The 18,448-nt window shown below is 35.4% G+C and overlaps 1 long non-coding RNA gene and 1 other non-coding gene across 2 annotated transcripts in view; both read right to left on the bottom strand.

The window, feature by feature from the left end:
- Window positions 1-18,448, bottom strand: part of LOC125174012 (uncharacterized) — a 422,588-nt gene that overhangs the window by 35,890 nt on the left and 368,250 nt on the right. The gene's annotated exons all lie outside the window — the stretch shown is intronic.
- Window positions 3,270-3,378, bottom strand: LOC125147118 (U6 spliceosomal RNA). The gene has a single exon (XR_007145018.1). It is a non-coding gene; the product is annotated as a U6 spliceosomal RNA (small nuclear RNA).

The following is an 18,448-nucleotide window of genomic DNA, read 5'->3' as shown; positions in this document are numbered from 1 at the left end:
ATGTTATGTTATGATACCTAGGTACCATACACAGTTACATTTTTTTCTTGTGATAAGTTGTTGAGTTAGTTAGTTTATTTATTTATTTATTTATTTATTCATTTATTGAGAGAGATGATGGTAGCTCAAGTGGAGGAGGGGCAGAGAGAGAGGGGACAGAGGATCCAAAGCTGGCTCTGTGCTGATAGCCTAGAGCCACATACAGGGTACTAACTCAGGAACTGTGAGATCATGACTTGAGCCAAGGTCAGACGCTTAACCAACTGAACTACCCTGGCGTCCCTTTTGTGATAAGTTTTAAGATCTATCTTTTAGCCACTTTTAAATATGCAATACAGTGTTATTAACTATACTCATCATGCTATATACGTTATATCCCCATGACATTTATTTTATAATGAGAAATTTGTAAAAAAACAAAAAACACATATTCTTACGCATTATTATCATGATATATAGCCAAGAGAGTTTTTATGGCACAGCGACACATTTTAGGTTACTAACAATGTAAAACAACAGTATGGTTGTTGTTATAAGGAATCATGAGACTAAGACTGTATGTGAGGTAAGCAATACATAGAGTATTTCAAACAAATATTCATGAACTGATAGACAATGCAGATTATTATCTGTATTTTAATGGTGTATTCACTGACGTAAGGCAGAGCACTAAGGTAAGGGGAAACTGCAAGCTTTGTTAGAGCCAGTGAACAAATACAGAAGCTATTACTGTGCAACACTGGACTGCAGCTGGTTGCTTTGCTTTCCTTTAAGAGGTCTACAAGTTTCTTTCAAACACGTAATGTTATTCCTAATCAAACGTGTCTTCAAATATCACTCTCACGGTATGGTTTATTCTAAATAAAGGTTTGTCTCTCAGTTTATCTCCTATAGTATTGTATGAAATATATTTTAAAAATAGATCGCAATTAATTTCCAGTGGTCCAACATATGTAGATTTCTCACAGCACTTTTTATCAATTTTATCGTTCACAATATACTATTATTACTATTATACTATTATTATTAAATTATTAACTATCATCATATGAAAAGAATGATAACTTTTCCTAAAATAATGTGCAGAAAAAATTACTCCCAGTCTGTATCTCATTTACAGCGGTGTTTGTGTGTGTGTTGCATAAAGCATATATATACTTTTAAAAATTATATATCACATGTTATAAATAGATACATATTTTTTAAAAAGAACTAAAGTTAAGAATTAAGAGATGCACTTGATTTCTTCTAGAGAGTTGTGGTTCAACATTTCTTTCTCTCTTATGTTCCCTTCAAATAGGAAAAGTGTTTAAACTTTAAGGAAAAAGAAGTTTCTAGTTGTACAATGGCTTCATTCTATTTAAAGACAGTTATTTTCACCCAGAGCTTTCATGCCACTTACACACTATCTCATCAGCTAGTCAATAAAGAATTATGTACAGAGCTATAATTCCTTTAAAAAAACTTTTGCATTTTTTTTCCTAAATTGAGCTATGACTCACACTTTTGTAATATAGACCTCGGTTTATCAAACTCATATCCATATGTCTGATATTTTTCCATACAGGTTCTTTTAACATTTCTTCTGTTTTGCATTGCATACTGGATTGACAGTATAAAACTTATGGACACTTGGATAAGTCATCCCTGCAGTGACTTTTTAAATAATTTTTGTTAACATTTATTTATATTTGAGAGAAAGACAGTGTGTGAGCAGGGAGGGACACAGAGACAGAGACAGGTTCTGAAGAAGGTTCCAGGCTCTGAGCTGTCAGCACAGAGCCGGATGCGGGGCTTGAACTCATGAGCTGTGTGATCATGACCTGAGCCAAAGTTGGATGCTTAACCGACTGAGCCACCCAGGAGCCCCTGCAGTGATTTTTTAAAAACATTCTTTGTACGGAATGAAAAATAGCTTTCATTTCATATGTTTGCTTAAATGAGATAAGAAAAACTAATAATCTTATAAAATACTTCTTGTAGTGGCTGTACTGATTCTAATTTGCAGAAGTTCTGTGAAGTAAAATAGTTATTATTTATGAATTGCCCATTCCTTATGGAACTGAAAGATTGGACCAATCTACTCACTAGCATTTTTACTTATCATGGTTTTGAACAAATGTACACTTTTTTTTTTTTCAACGTTTATTTATTTTTGGGACAGAGAGAGACAGAGCATGAACGGGGGAGGGGCAGAGAGAGAGGGAGACACAGAATCGGAAACAGGCTCCAGGCTCTGAGCCATCAGCCCAGAGCCTGACGCGGGGCTCGAACTCACGGACCGCGAGATCGTGACCTGGCTGAAGTCGGACGCTTAACCGACTGCGCCACCCAGGCGCCCCAAATGTACACTTTTTAAGCTCCATCTCAATAAGTTCCAAAAAAACCCAAAACAAAACAAACAAACAAAAAAAACAGACATCAAAAAAAACAAAAGAGGATAAAGGAAAAAACAATGAAGATAAAAGAAGAAAGCAATGAAATAGAAAATAAAACGCAGTTGAGAACAATGACAATGCTAAAAGGTTAATCAAATTGATGAATGCTTATAAAATCTGATCAAAACCAGAAAGAACTGAAATGATCATCACTGAAGGTTCTAGACATAAAAATAACAAAAGTATTTACAATTTTTGGCAGTGACTTTGGCTACATAGACAAATTCCTGTAGAACTCAAAAAAGAATAGAAAATCTAAATTGTTATATACCTTATAAAAATAGATCTATAATTTAAAAAAAGGAGAAAACCTTATGTGCAGATGGTTTCCCATGTACTTGTTCTATATTTTTAAGAAAGAAATAACATCAATGTTGCAAAATTTTTCCAGATTTTAGCAAAGAAATAATTAATTTTATATTGCCAACATGACCTTAATATCAAAAGTTGACAAGCACTTTGCAAAAGTCAGAACATATCTGATGAATATCTCTCATGCACATGGGTGCATAATCTTTAACAAAATATTGGTCAGTCAAATTCAATAATATGTAACAAGAATAACATATGATACAGAACAGCTTATCCCATAAGTAAAAGAGTAACTTATCATTTTAACTATGTTATACAATTTGCAACATTCATAGGACAATAAAGAAAAGTCATATGATCAATAAGAGAGAAAAACTTCACAAATAAGCCAACACCTATTATTGAAGGGGGGGGGAACCTCACCATAGAAGGGGACTTCTTTTATCTGATAATCTGAATGGGAAAAAAACCAAAAAACATATGTAATATTTAAGTATTGATAGCTTTCTCTCTGAGACCAAAGATAGTCAATATCAACACTTCTATTGTATCATCCTGTCCAGGGGCCATGCTAATCTTCTCTGTATCTTTCCAATGTTAGCATATGTGCTGCTGCCTAAGCCAGCACCACTTCTGTTGTATATCAGAGAGCCTAGAAAATGCAATACAGACAGAAAATGAGAAATAAAGATGAAAGACAAAGATGAAAAATACATACAAAACAATTTATCTTCATTTTCTAGGAGTATTTGTTTAGCATTTGAGGGCTTACATAGACATGTACCTGCACACTTCTCCAAAATCATTACTTAGGGGCAATTCCATAATGGTGATTTCATCATGAAATTCACAGGTATTAATGATTTTTAAAGCTCATTTCATTTTTAAACATATCCATAAATAAGAGAAGCATTTACTGAACTACTTTGAATATTTTTTGTTAATGTTTTTGACAATTATAAACATTATCAGTGGTTGATTAGTAAATACTTCAATGACAGAGTTTTAACTTCATATGCATACTTTTGTTAACAGACATAAAAAATGCTTGAACATTCTCAGAATGTGTTTATGGACATTTTTTTTTTGACCTAAAATAGACTTATATATGCTTTAAGAGAAAATACTTATTTATCTTTTTTAAAAAGGTTTCTTTTGCAGAGGAGGTTTAGGGTAAGACAAATCCATGTTTATATTGTGGCCTTTTCAAATATCTTATTGAAAGTATTCTGGTATACTTTTATAATAGAAAGATACAAAGCACTTCAACATTGTTGTCTTCATGCTTATATATCAACAAAATTATTTAGGATGATTGAGAATGCTTCAACAGTAAAAATGATTTAACAAGATCCTTGAATCTACAACCTAGAAAAACATAGATAATTCTAGTATTTCCAATCTCTAATTTTGTGATATTTGGTTTCACTAAGACTTGGAATTTTAAAAATCATGTCTGGGTGTACTCAAGTCAATGCTGAGTTAATATCTGTGGGAAAATTCAACACTGGAGAAATTTGGACTAAATAATTACTAAGACAACTTTCTTTTTTTTCAACGTTTATTTGTTTTTCAGACAGAGAGAGACAGAGCATGAACGGGGGAGGGGCAGAGAGAGAGGGAGACACAGAATCGGAAACAGGCTCCAGGCTCTGAGCCATCAGCCCAGAGCCTGACGCGGGGCTTGAACTCCCAGACTGCGAGATCGTGACCTGGCTGAAGTCGGACGCTTAACCGACTGTGCCACCCAGGCGCCCCATACTAAGACAACTTTCAATTCTAAGGTTCCTTTATTCTGATACTGAGTGAACTATTCTGCAACATGTGTGGATTTCTTGACAGTAATAATAGCTCCCACTCAATTAACTGAATCCCTGCGAGGTTGGTTTGATGCAACTGAATGTCATATATCAATCGTGCTGGCCCAGGGATTTCTGCTGCCCAAATAATCAGATAGACTTGGTAATGACCTAATATATCTTTTGCATGTCAATTGGCTATTTCTATGGTCAGAAATACCTAAATATGCAATAAATTGAAAAATTTTATCTTGACATTTGGATATAGCCTACTACAGATGGGATATAACTTCAAATGATAGGAACTAGTGCCATAAAACACAATGTTTAAAATAAAGACTAGCATTTGTCAAGAATGGAAGCTGACCTTTGGAGAAAATTAAAGTTTATGTGCCTAGATCTCACCAGGCTGTCATTAACATAGATTATTTTACTCTGTGCCCAATAAAGAAAATACTTGACTATTTTACCTAGTTATATTATGTTAATAAAATGAATAGTACCCGAATTTGAATAGACCCCTCTTGAGTGTGTGGAGTTTTAATAATTACTAATTTATAGCAAAAGCAACAAGTAGTAAACACAGTTGTGCTCAACCAAGAATATGTTTGTCCTCCAGCAGATATCTGGCAATATCTGAAGCTATTTTTGGTTTTCAACAAAATGTGGGGAGCTACTCCACTGGAAACTAGTGGATGAGCAGGATGCAGCTAAGCACAGGAGCAATCACACACAATAAGCATAATTCTGTCCAAAATGTCAGTGATTCCAAAGTTCAGAATCACTGAGCTAATTTTTTTTGGGGGGTGGGGGAGGTTATCATACTGTTTACTGCATGCTTCATTTACAATCTTTTTTAAAAAGATCTTTTAGGGGCACCTGGGTGGCTCAGTCAATTAAGCATCAGATTCTTGATTTCCACTCGGGTCATGATCTCATGGTTGTGAGATCAAGACCCACATCAGGCTCTGCACTGGATGTGGAGTCTGCTTTATATTCTCTCTTTCCCTCTTACTGTTGCCCGCCCCTGCTCGTGTGCATACCTGCTCTCTCTCTCTCTCGAAAAAAAAAAAAAACAAAAAACAAAAAACAACAACAACAAAAAAAACACAAAAAAAACCACTTTCATTTAATATTGACAGAATGAGAAGTAAGCATGGGACAGGGTTGAACACAGCTAAAGTATAGCTAATTTTAAAATTTGGGGAACACTATTTTTGTAACACATATGAATAGATAACATACAGGGAACTGTTAGTAGAAATGAGCTTTACACAGAAAGGAGAGAATGGCATGATATAATTTATGTAAGAAGACATTAGTTTCCACAAAAACAAATGGGTAAGCATTTGCTGTGAAGTAAAGGTTCAACTGATAATCTTCCTCTTCTTCCGTTACTTGTATTTGTATATCAGCATGCTGGGACGCAAATCACAACTGCTCCTGGAGCATGTTAGTCTTCAAGTAGTATCTTTAGGTTTCAGACATTTGGTTTGTTTTTGTTTTTTTAGTTATCAGCATTTAGTTGCTTAAGTACTAGAATAAGTAATTGGAAAGCAAGTCTCATTTCCTGAATTCAATATCCCACAGATTTTGTGGTTCAATATCAAGGAAAGAAGAGCTATTTTTCTATATCTGTGTTCTTTCCTTCCCATACAAATTAGAAATCAGATGCTTTTAAAACTAAGTATCATTTGAACAATATAAAATCCATACATTCTCCACATGACTCCTTTACCAGCAGAATATTCTGAAGCAAGTATAATATGATACAAATTCCCCATGGTTCTTCAATAATTTTTTTAAGTGCCATCAAATATCAAATAAAGTGATGGAAAACTGAAAAAGTTCAAACAAACTTTAACTTTCTAAAAGAAATTATAGTAGCTTTTGTTAAAAAACAAAATTGGTCTGCTCAGTCTGCCAAAATGAAATATCACAGGCTGGATAAAAAACCAGAAAAATTTTTTTCCCCAGTTCTGGTGGTTGGAAGTTTAAGATCAAAGCACCAGCAATGCTGGTGTCTGATGAGATCTCATCTTGGATTACAGATGGCCTCCTTATGTCCTCACATGGCCTTTTCTCTTTATATGCCTGGAAGAGAGGGAGCTCTTTGAAGTCTCTGCTTCTTCTTCCAAGGATCCTAATTTTATCAGATTAGGGTCCCATCATTATCACCTCATTTAACCTTAACTACCTACTTGAGGACCCTATATCTAAATACAGTCACACTGGCCATTATAGTTTCAACATATGAATTTGGGAAGGACAAATTTCAGTCTGCAAAAGCTGTATTTTTCTGTTTTCTCAGATTATGGTAATCCATAAAATAACAATAATATACATAAAAGTGCCATTTATCTGTTAAAAAGATGATAATCCTATTGGTTAGCAGATACTGTGTTGGTCTGTCAGGGTAGGGGACAAGACAGAAACATTCACTGACATCCGGCAACTAATAGCCTAATGGAGAATATTTTGGAACAAGGCTAGTGATACCATGAAATGTGTGTTTATTCCTATAGATTTGGAGATATCATGGTGGGAAGAAGCAATGTGCTTACATTTTGGCCTATGTTTATATTTTTAAATACAAGGTAAGGTTATGAGAATGAAAAGAGGCAGGATTTCTGGTAGGTAAGGACCTGGAGGATAGTAGAGAGTACTGGAAAACTAAATAGTTTCCTTAAGAGGGCAAAAATTAAAAATATATAGTAATACTGTGAATCATTGTTGAAAATCCAGTTAAATATTGTGACCATATTAAAATGATCATAAGTTTACACTCTGCCTCTGTTTTATCATACAAAAGGACAGAGAAAATAGACAAAACTAAATCAATAGCAATAGTGATGATGTTAGCTGAAAGTATTAAACACTTGCTGTGATAAACACCTTCACTGGATTATTTCATCCTTTTTATAGTAATTCTGTGAAGTATCTACTATTAGTTTTCTCGTGTGACGTTTGAGTAAATTGAGGCTTACAAAGATTTAAATAAATCTGCAAATAATGATTAGTATAAGAAAAGTGCACGTCGTTTGACTTCTTCAAATACAAGATTCTTAGATCCTTCACTGTTTCTTCCAGGGTCAGAACTTTGGCAGGTGCATGTGATATGACATCAGGGATACAATAAAATTAAATCATCCACAGAAGTAATTGAAAAGATAAATCATGAAATGTTTGCTAAATGGGACTGGGACTAAACACTAAATAAAGACTTAGACAGGAGGATGTCAATGGTCTTCAGCGTAATAATGAAGAAGAAAAACCTGCTTTTGGAGTACTTGAGTACAGAGGAAAAAAGGTGGCTGCATAGTTTGGTGTTTAAATTATTTATTATGTTTGGTGACACTGTTTCTGAAGAAAAACATAACTGTGATTGCAGAAATGAGTTAATGAGAGCAAGGGAGGAGAAAGTCATTAAAAAATATGAATATGAAAATCCTAGCTGTTAAAACCCCAGAGGCCAGGGGATTCAAGGGGTTATCAATGAGTATCCAATATACCAAAAATGTCAGAATCTGATGTGTCAGCCATACCCAAGTCATCAATGAATTAAAGGATGGGGGTTGATTAATCTAATATTGATGATAAGATGCTAAAAATACTTTTTTTTATATCCTAGGGGTATGAGAAGTAATATGGAAGCAGTAGTGAGTGTCGAAGATAACATCTTCACTCTTGCCCTGAATTATGAAGGGTTTGAATAAATAAATATTTTTCCTGGATGATTACAGAAGAAACAATATTCTCTGGGAATGGCCAGATCTCATTTGAAGCAATACTGTGAAGGAAGCATTCAGAGAATGGGTTGGCTGACTTTAGAATAGGCATTTCAAGAGATTAGTTGAAAGCAGGAGAAAGAAACTAGTCATGAAATGTAGATTAAAAGAAAGGGAGTTCAAACAGAGAGCAAGGGTCTAACAATTTAGCACATCATATATTATAGAATCAATTGGCATGCTAACTGGACAGCAACAAACAGCAGCAAATAGTAGCGTTAGGTATGGTGAAGTTAAACGTAATAGCCTCTCAAAAGGTGCTTTACAGATTGTAGCCGTGATTCTGAAATGAGATCTCGTAGAAGATGATATAGGCTTGGGAGGTTGTGTGTGTTAATTTTCTTCATAGCCTGCTAGTATTAGCAGATATAGTAAGGATAGCACTGCCAGAAAGCAACAAGAAAGCAAGGAGGAGTCATATTACCCTTCAAACTGAGTTTTGGAGCGGAGGCTGGTGTCAGCAGAGGTCAAAAAGACACACGTCTGGTTCAAGATTTTAATCTCTCAGTGCCCTCTTGAGTGGTAGGAAGTATTCCACTTAATAACTTCATATTCATTGCAGGACAGTCTCAGGTCTTGATTCCTTTCTCTTCTTCTGCATTGGATTGTTCTGCTTTGGTATTTATGAAATACATATTTTGTGGAATTGACTATATTTACTTTTGAAATGCTATACTGAATAATGTCCCAACAGTTATTTTCCTTCCCAAGTAGAAATCTCACAGGAATTTTATTCTTGTGCCTTATTTTCTTCAGAGAGATCCTATTTTGATTTTCATTCTCTCATATATCAGAAAAAAAACCCTAGACTAGTGGCTTTCCCTATATTTCCAGATCCAATCTATAAGGAAGTGTGTGTGTGTGTGTGTGTGTGTGTGTATATATACTATATATATACTATATCTATATAGTAGTTGGAATTATACCACTTCCTACATTTTTATAAATGTATAACCACATGAAGATATAAAATTACATATATATTCAAATATTTAATATATGTAATTGCACTTGATATTCATATTAACTGTTAATGATTATTCACCTGTTTATATATTTCACAAATATTTGTTGAATGTTATGTGTTTGGAATTTTATTGGTTTCTGTGGCTTGGATAAATACTAGAGCACCACTATTCTGAAGGAGGCAGCTATGTACATGTACAATGTAATCAGTGTAATAAGAAAATTATGAACAAGGTGCTCAATACTAACACACAGAAGAAAGAGTGATAGTCTGTGTATCTGATAGTCTGTAGTGCATTTTGGCAATATTTTTTAGAAAGAATTGACATTAAAGTGAGGTTATGAAATCTGAATAAGCTCTCACCAAATATGCCACAAAGAGGTAATAGCCAAAAGGGTCGAACACTTGCTAAGGCACAGATCTGTAAAGTTGCAAGGAATCGTAGTCAGCTTTGTGCTGCTGGGGAATGGTTGTATTACTTTCAAAGAACATATGTGCCCCGCTAATGAATTGAGGTTTGTTCTTGAAGCAATTGGAAGTTTCTTAAACCTAGTAATCAGTTCTGAAGTGCAAAGATTTAAGAGTGGGAGAAGAAACCAGGCTTGTGAGTAATTGTATTTTGTTTCCCTTTTCCCCCACAATCTTTGGAGAAAAGCTTGGTCTTCTGAATGAATTATAAAGATGCTGCAGATAATTAATTCAAATATCCATTGTAAGCTATAGACTTTTTGTAAATTCTTTGCTTGATTTTTTTTCGTATTGTTTCCTTCAATTACTGTAGGTAGGCAGGCAGGCAGGCAGGTAGATAGATAATAGATAGATATACAGATATAATTAATATCAATAATACAACATCAATATTATATGTAGATGGAGAAGTCTTCTTTTTTTTATGTTTATTTATTTATTTTGAGAGAGTGCACGAGGTGGGGGAGCAGAGAGAGCGGGGGAGAGAGGGAATCCCAAGCAGGCCCTGCACTATCTGTGCAGAGCCCTATGCAGGGTTTGAACTCATGAACCCATGAGATCATGATCTGAGCGGAAACCAAGAGTCAGATGCTTTACTGACTAGCCACCCAGGCATTCTATAGACAGAGAAGGCTTCTGTATGTCATTAATGATTAATAAGTCCCTCAATTTGACTAAATTTCAGATAAATCTCTGCCAGACATAGGCCTTTCACCACTCCTTTCTCAGAGCATTAAAGTTAGAAAGCTTGCAATTGTAAATTATTTTTCTGCCCCTTTGAAATATAAATCTTTTATAACCTAGGACAATCTTTCTTAAGAACCTGGGAGCTGTTCTTTTGAAATGTCGTCATCATGGAAGAGAGGGTCCCAATCTCCCAGTCTCTGTGGGAAGATAGGAGCCTAACTTCGATAAGCACCAGTTAGCAAACACAGACTCTTTTGTCACATGAACCAACCTCCCCACACCAAATCCCTCCATACTTTCCTATCAACTCAACCCAGTGCTCACAAACTTTCCTGCCTTTTAGGAAAGTAGAGTTCAGTATCTTTCCCAAACTTCAATACTCTTGAATAGTTTTCCTTATCTATTTAACTCTGTCCAATGCAATTGCTCTTGGACATCATGAGGCCCTGAATTAAAAGCCAGCTGAAATTCAGTCCAGCTGAAATTCTTTTTATATGCAATGCATATAGATTTCAAAAAATGGGACAAGCATTTTTTTTCTTGAATTTTAATAGTTGGTCATGGTGCAATTTTTCATGATTTATCTGTCTCCACATAGATTTTATTGGTTAAATTATAGTAGCTATATCAAGAGTACTCTACAGATTACATTTATAATAGTTAAGCATTATTATATAAAGTTCCTTGATAACTGGAAAGATGACTTCGATTTCTTTCTATCCATCATCACACCTGAAAATAATGTTAAAACAAGCATGCATTTAATAAATGTTTTGCATGATAGGGAAATTCTGATAACAGCTGACTCATGGATGGGGAAAATCATTGGAATAGAAAACAGGTGCAGGGCCACAGTAAATACAATTATGGAGATTATTTCATCTGATTATAATCATGATGGCTAATGTTTAGTTATATCCATATAATTTCAGTAAATGGAGTTGATCACCATATGGCAGAATTTGACTTACTGACTATGAAACTAACACACACACACATACACATACACACACAGAGAAATATTCCTGTGATCATGATGCTTTTGCTTAACATACAGATGTACCCTTCTAAAAGATGTGTATCTATATTTTCGCTATGTAAATATACCTCAATATACATGAAAATTTGAAATTGCAAAGTAGTTTAAGTGATACTTCTATAGAATTCAAATATATTCTTATCTTCACACATTACAAAATGATTTACCATTAAGTACATCCAAATAAAGGCATACACTATTACATTTAATTGTTTTAAATTGTTTTATGGGTCGTTAATGATTTGTCCAATGGGAATGAGGATCAAAATGAACAAAGATAAAACTTATCCATTATATAGTGTTTCACTTATAAAGATTTTATTTACATAAAATTTACTTAAAATAAATTCATATGCAGATACATATTTTTAAAAACATAAAATATATATGGTGTATTCCACTAAAAGAGTTTTTAAGGACTCATATTGGGATTATTTAAAATCAAAGGAAATTATTTGCACAAATTATCTTTCAACTATTTAGTGCCCTGGAGCAGTCATCTGTTACACAGAATACTACATCTGAAAAATTTGGTTTCTTACCCAAAGACATGAGTTTAGTTTCTTAAGAATATAAATATTTTCTATAAGAAAACCAGAATAAATTATTTCCATTTTTTCTTAAGACTACATTTGCTATCTAACCATTACATGAAGTAAAATATATCTGCGTATTCCCAAATTAATATTTATATAAGTGAGACACAAATTTAATCAAAGATTTTGAAATAATAAAATTTACTTTAAAAAGATTACTTCATAAATATTTTGATGACTTTAATATTATATTCATTCACAAATTAACTTTTTGGTATAAACTGTTACATTAAATTGCTTATTTTTATTCATAGATTTTACTAAAGAAGAATTATTCTTTAATATGTTTAAGGAAATATTTTGAAGAAAATTTTTTCTTGCATCCTAATGAGCAATCCCAGCAATTAGATGAAGACTATATTTAATGTTACAGATGACACAATATAAGTGAAGAAACACTGAACCCACAGAACACTGTGTTCGGATACTCAATCCTAGATGTAGGTCAGTTCTCCCTCACATCTTGATATGATAGATTCAGCATTTGGAGCTTAAGACAAATAAGGCAAACAGGAAAGCTCAGTTGACATGAGTTTCTAGGTCAAGGGAGTAAGTTTCTTACAACATGCTCCACAGCCAGTCTCACCTCTGAATACCCGATCCCAAAAGCCAGGTTTTAAGAAAGTGGTAAGCATATTTGTTTGCTATTATTTAAGTATAAACAGCTATTAAGAGAAAACTCAGTGGGGCAGATGATAGAACCTACATGCTTTTGAGTTCCAGGTTCATTCAGGCTTGTCCTCAATCCCAAAGCCCTGGAATACCTTGCTCTGTGATATTGAGTCCTGGCTGAAAAGATCTGGATCCAGCAAGTATATACAGGCAATGAGACCAATCTGGCTAGTCCTTGCTGACACTTCTAAATAGAGATGGCTTCCTGGCCAAGAAAAAGTAAAGCAAACATTTTCTTATTTCTTATCAGGAAACAATAGCCAACAAGAACATGTTAACACTCAATTTCTCAATGAACTAGACATTTGGGCTCTTCCAATATGGAATGTAAACAAATGTAAACATGAGGAAGTAGGGAATTTATATGGGAAAACATACACACACACACACACACACACACACACACACACACACGTGTGTGTGTGTATGTGTGTATGTTGCTCTCTCTCAATATATATATATTGAGAGAGAGTGTGTGTGTGTTATATCCAAGGCACACAGGTGGCTCCAGAAGACCTTAAGTTTATGCTCTTAGGGTCATCTCTGTCCATCACCTACCCATAAAGAATGGACCACCATATCAGGTATTACCCCATCCTCCCAGGTGAAGGAAAGGATTTAAACTGAATGCTCTTGGTGGGATTTTATCCTGGCACCAGCTAATTAACAATCAGAGGTCAGGGAGTGTTATGAGGCTAACTGACCCAGATGCCTCTTTATGTCTGACTAGACTGCAGTTTGTAAATTAGGTAGGAGTTACTACAAGTACCCTTCTCCAGGACTACCAACTCAGGCCACACAGTCTTAAATTCCACATACAACTTCAAAGTGGTTCTCAGAAAGAGAGTCAAGATATATTTAAACTAAAGTAAAAATTTTAATGTTTAAGTTGGCTACTATTAGCCTGGTATTTCCTCCGTAGCTCCTCTGGTTAAGGATTATTATTCCTATTTTACTGAGATGAAAATGGGCTCAGATTGTTGAGAGGTACATTTCAGTACACAAAACTAGTCCATGGTAGACAACAAAAGCAAGGAGGGATCGATTGGCTTCCAATAGTTGTACAACACATTCATTCACTCTCTGAAGCACAAAGGCATCATATGAAGACACAGGGAATCTGTCTGGAAGGAACTCAACATGAAGGGTGAGGATAGAATCTGGAATAGACCTTTAGTCTCAGTACAAGCATTATTTTGATTTAATTTCTGATCCCTACATCCTCAGGGCATTTGGAAGGCAAGAAAGGCAAAAGCACAAAACACTTTCATGTCTTTGAACCCAAATCACTACAGTTTGTTCCTCTTTTTCTTCTCCTCTGCCTTTCCCCCCATATATTACCACAAACGCCTTGGGTTTTATTTAAGAAATCTGAAAAAGCTAAATAGGGATGCTCTCAAACTTGCATTTAGACCTGCTCATGATCCTTGTGTCATGGTAATTTTCACTTAAGGCAAGATACATTTGTAGCAAGACACATTTAAGAAAAAGATATTTATTATATTTAATTCTCAATGACTATGTAAAGATTAAAAAACTTCAGAGAATGCAACTGACATAATCCTCACCACCACTAAGTGGTAAATTTGTAGCTAAACTCAAATTCATTACATTGAAACCAGTTTCCTTTTCATTACAAAATAGCTAATGCAAAACAGTTCACTTAGCATGGAGATAAGACGCTCTGGATACAGCTCAAAAGAGGTATTTAGATAAATACATAAAAATTTGATACAATTAATTCCTAATTTCATAATTTTTCATGAACTAAATTGTGTAATATGCCATATTTATGCAAAAAAGCATAAAGCAGTGTCTTAAGGAAAAATATACAATTTCAGAAAATTCATTGTTAAGTATGAAAGGTAGGGTCTAACTCAAATTGAAAATCATACCAACTAGTGTCTGCCTTTTTAAAAAAATATATATTCACCCTGATAAACATTTCTATAAAATTTGAAAGTAAATCTACAATAGTTTACCAGTATATTATGAAGTCATATTTGGTCAGTGATTTCAATGGCACCTTTAAATAGGAGAGCATTCTATCTGAATATATGTGATTTTAATAAAATCCTTAAATCACAGAAAAATAATTACATACAGTAAACGTATCGACTAACTTATGATTGAGATTTCATTTTCGTTAGGTTTATATTTTCCCTCTTGAGCAGTTCTATTAATTTCACGTTTAAAAAAGTTCTCACAACTACAAAAAATGTAACAATACCTAAGTGCTCCAAAACGAATAAAATTAGCATTTGTGCCCTGCACACTTCTGATGTATTACATAGATCGAAGGCGTAGAAAGCACCTCTCCAGAGATGTGAGAGCTGCTTTCATTTTCATCTTGGTTGGAAGGCTACATAAAAGTGATGTGAGTAGAATAGGTGTTAAAATAAATAGAGATCTCTATTCAGCTTTAGTTGTTTGCAAAAAGTCACAGTTCTTTAGAATGTCATTAACTTACCTAAGGCCAGACCTCAGTTTGCATATAGAGAATGGCTGAAGGGAAAGATATTACATGTGAATTAAGAGTTATCTGGCTCATTTCTCAGATTATATAATAGCTCAGGACAAAAAGATCATGTTAGTCATTAATGTTTCTATGTAAACACATGGTTGGAAACATTGTCTATTTACTGAAAGAGAAAACAAAAAATGAAAAAAAAATCTAGTGTTCGTCTCTTCAGAAAAAATGCATTTTAGTGGGGGTATTTTTTATGACACCCCATCATCATTCTCCTGTGACTGCTGCAGCCTTTTGTTCTGGGTTCCCTCAACAGTGAGAGGACCCACACTCTGCAGATCCACCTGACTTTCCACCAGAGTGCAGGTCCACGGGAGAGAATGGAACAGAGGAAGTTGGTGCTTTCTCTCTTATCTTCTTGCTCATATCACTGTAGTAAATAACTAAAAGCTTCCACTCTCATTTTTTGTCTTGTTGCTTTAATCTGCTACTCCCACACTCGGCAGCTCAGGTCTCTCCCAGTTCAGAGGAGCTCTGACAAATTGGCACCGTGAACAAGATAGCCTATTAAGCACAATGCCATTCTGGAAGAGCAAAAAGCCTGAAGATCCTGCAGGGTTCCTTTGGGAAAGGATAGTGGAGTCTGCAGGGCATTCTAGAGGGGTGCTAGCTAATTATTTGCAAGCATCTGAGGGTCCTGAGGCACTTCACCAATGTGTCTTGGGAAGTGGTTGTGGAACCCATGGGGCCCTTTGCCAGATGGCCAATGGGCCTGGCAGAGTGCTCAGTGGGACCATGGGCCATTCTTGGAGGATGCCAGCAGATTATTCATATAAATGTCTCAATTTCCAAGAGGATCTTTGGTCCTTCTCTTTAGCCCCCACATCCCAGGCTGAACTCACCTCAGGGTCAGATTAAAGATATAACAAGTTTTCAGAAAAAGATAAGGAAGCAATTCCCCAGTCACTGCTTTTGGTCCTCCAACAATGGTACCAGAGGTGGTCAAGGGGGTCCCACAAGCTGGATGCTTCAAAGACATCCTTGGCGCCTGATAAACACCCTGCAGTGCAGCAAGTTAATGAAACTTTAGACAAGAAAAATAGTATACAGTCTATTAGGTTTGCTTCTGCCCCAAAGAGAATTAGGAGACTTAATTATATCCCCTTGCGAGGTAACCTTGCTAAAGTCGGTGAGAGTCACACATTGTGGGGCTGTTACCACTAGCCCACTGGTAAGAGTGTCTTCTGATCACAGATGATGAGTAGCAGTAGCAGCGTAAGAAAAACTGCCTTCCTGGTGCTGCCCTGCTCCAGGGAAGCTGGGGCTCCCGGCTGGAGCTCTGCCCAAACCTGCGCAAACCGCTTTGCACTTCCCCAGGAGTCCTAGCAAGTGGGACTCCACCTGCTCCCCGCCAGGCCTCTGCCACTCGATTTTCCATTCCTTCCCCATGCTCTTGACCAGATCCCGACAGGTGGTCTCTGTGACCTACAGGGATTCTGTTCACTCTGGGGATGGGTCAGAAGGCCCCAGTGGTTTTTGCCCTGACTTTTCAGCTTTCAGAAATAAAACTAGGAGAAAATCTAATGTCCTTAGGTCTCCAAGAGGGATCAGAGATTAAAACTCAAGAAAAAAGTTTTTAAAAATTGCACTTCCTGGGCTTTTTAGATACCAATGCACACAGGTAACTGTGATCCTTATAACCCCTGGGGCCAGAATGAGGGGAAAACAGGTAGTACTCTCTGATTTGGATTTGAGGCCACAATCACACACAACTTTGCCCAAGCCCAGCTGTAGATAGGTCTCTTTATTTTTTGTTTTTAAACGTTTATTTATTTTTGAGACAGAGAGACAGAGCATGAACGGGGGAGGGTCAGAGAGAGGGAGACACAGAATCCGAAACAGGCTCCAGGCTCTGAGCTGTCAGCACAGAGCCCGACGCGGGGCTCAAACTCACAGACCATGAGATCATGACCTGAGCCGAAGTCGGCCGCCCGACCGACTGAGCCACCCAGGCGCCCCAGATAGATAGGTCTCTTTAGAAGCCTACAAACTTCCATTGTTATTGTTCTTCTACACAACATGCCTTCTTTCTTTAGCTACGTTTACTTTTTTCTTTTTATCATTTGCATTGAGCAGGAGTGGGATAGTAATTTCTATATGAAAAGGTCATTGTAAGGCTCAAAATGATTTATAAGGAAGCTTTTAGTAAACACTGAAATCTATATAAACCTAAGGGAGTACACTTATTTATGTATTTTAATTAAGGTACATTAAATTCTATGGTGATGAATAGTTTCTTTGCAATAGCTGTATACTAAGTCCTAATCAGCCTTTTGTCTTAAGATAACACCTGCTCCTCCTAATGTATGCTGTCTTGATTAACAGAAAAAAATACTTTGTACCTGTGTTCACTCCAGATTGTTTTGCTCTTTTCCATTTCTTTTGCTCTAGAAACTAAAAGAGTGCATTTAAAACATCTATATAAAATATTAAGTGGAAAAATATCAAAAAATGGCAAGCTGGTTATACACTAGCATACTTATAAAATCTGTTTTTTAATTGCCTTTATAGAGATACTTGGCTTTTTTATCAACACAATTAAATTCTAAGTACCCTGTGTTATATGTAAGTGATGAATCACTAAATTCTACACCTGAAATCAATTTTACCATATATGTTAACTAACTAGAATTTAAATAAAAAATTGAAATTAAAAAATACTAAGTACCCCAATATATAAAAATGTTTGTGTCCTAAGAGCTAGAAGAATTGGATTCTTGCTTTAACCCTATCTAAAGGCACACATACGGTTTAAGCAAGCTGTATCAATTCTGAACCTGTTTTCTCATCTGTGAAAAGAGGGATTGCGTTATGTGACTTCTAAGTAACTTCTAATTGGGATAATAATATACTTTTTATATATGTAAATTAAAGAATTACTGGAATTCAAACTTGTTAATACTGGATATTTTAATTTTTTATTGTGTAATATTCTAAGCCTAAAGTAGTGGAGAGAATATAGCTATGATCCCCAATGTACAGCTCATGCAGCTTACACAGTTATCATTTTGTGGGCAATTTTATCTATACACCTTCTAGTTTATTTTTTTTCTTTTTTTAATGTTTATTTATTTTTGAGAGAGACAGAGACAGAATGTGAGTGGGTTAGGGGCAGAGAGAGAGGGAGACACAGAATCCAAAGCAGACTCCAG

This window comes from Prionailurus viverrinus, chromosome A1 (assembly GCF_022837055.1).
Source record: "Prionailurus viverrinus isolate Anna chromosome A1, UM_Priviv_1.0, whole genome shotgun sequence".
In the NCBI taxonomy this organism is placed as follows: domain Eukaryota; kingdom Metazoa; phylum Chordata; class Mammalia; order Carnivora; family Felidae; genus Prionailurus; species Prionailurus viverrinus.
This window is presented reverse-complemented; position numbering and strand designations above follow the sequence as displayed.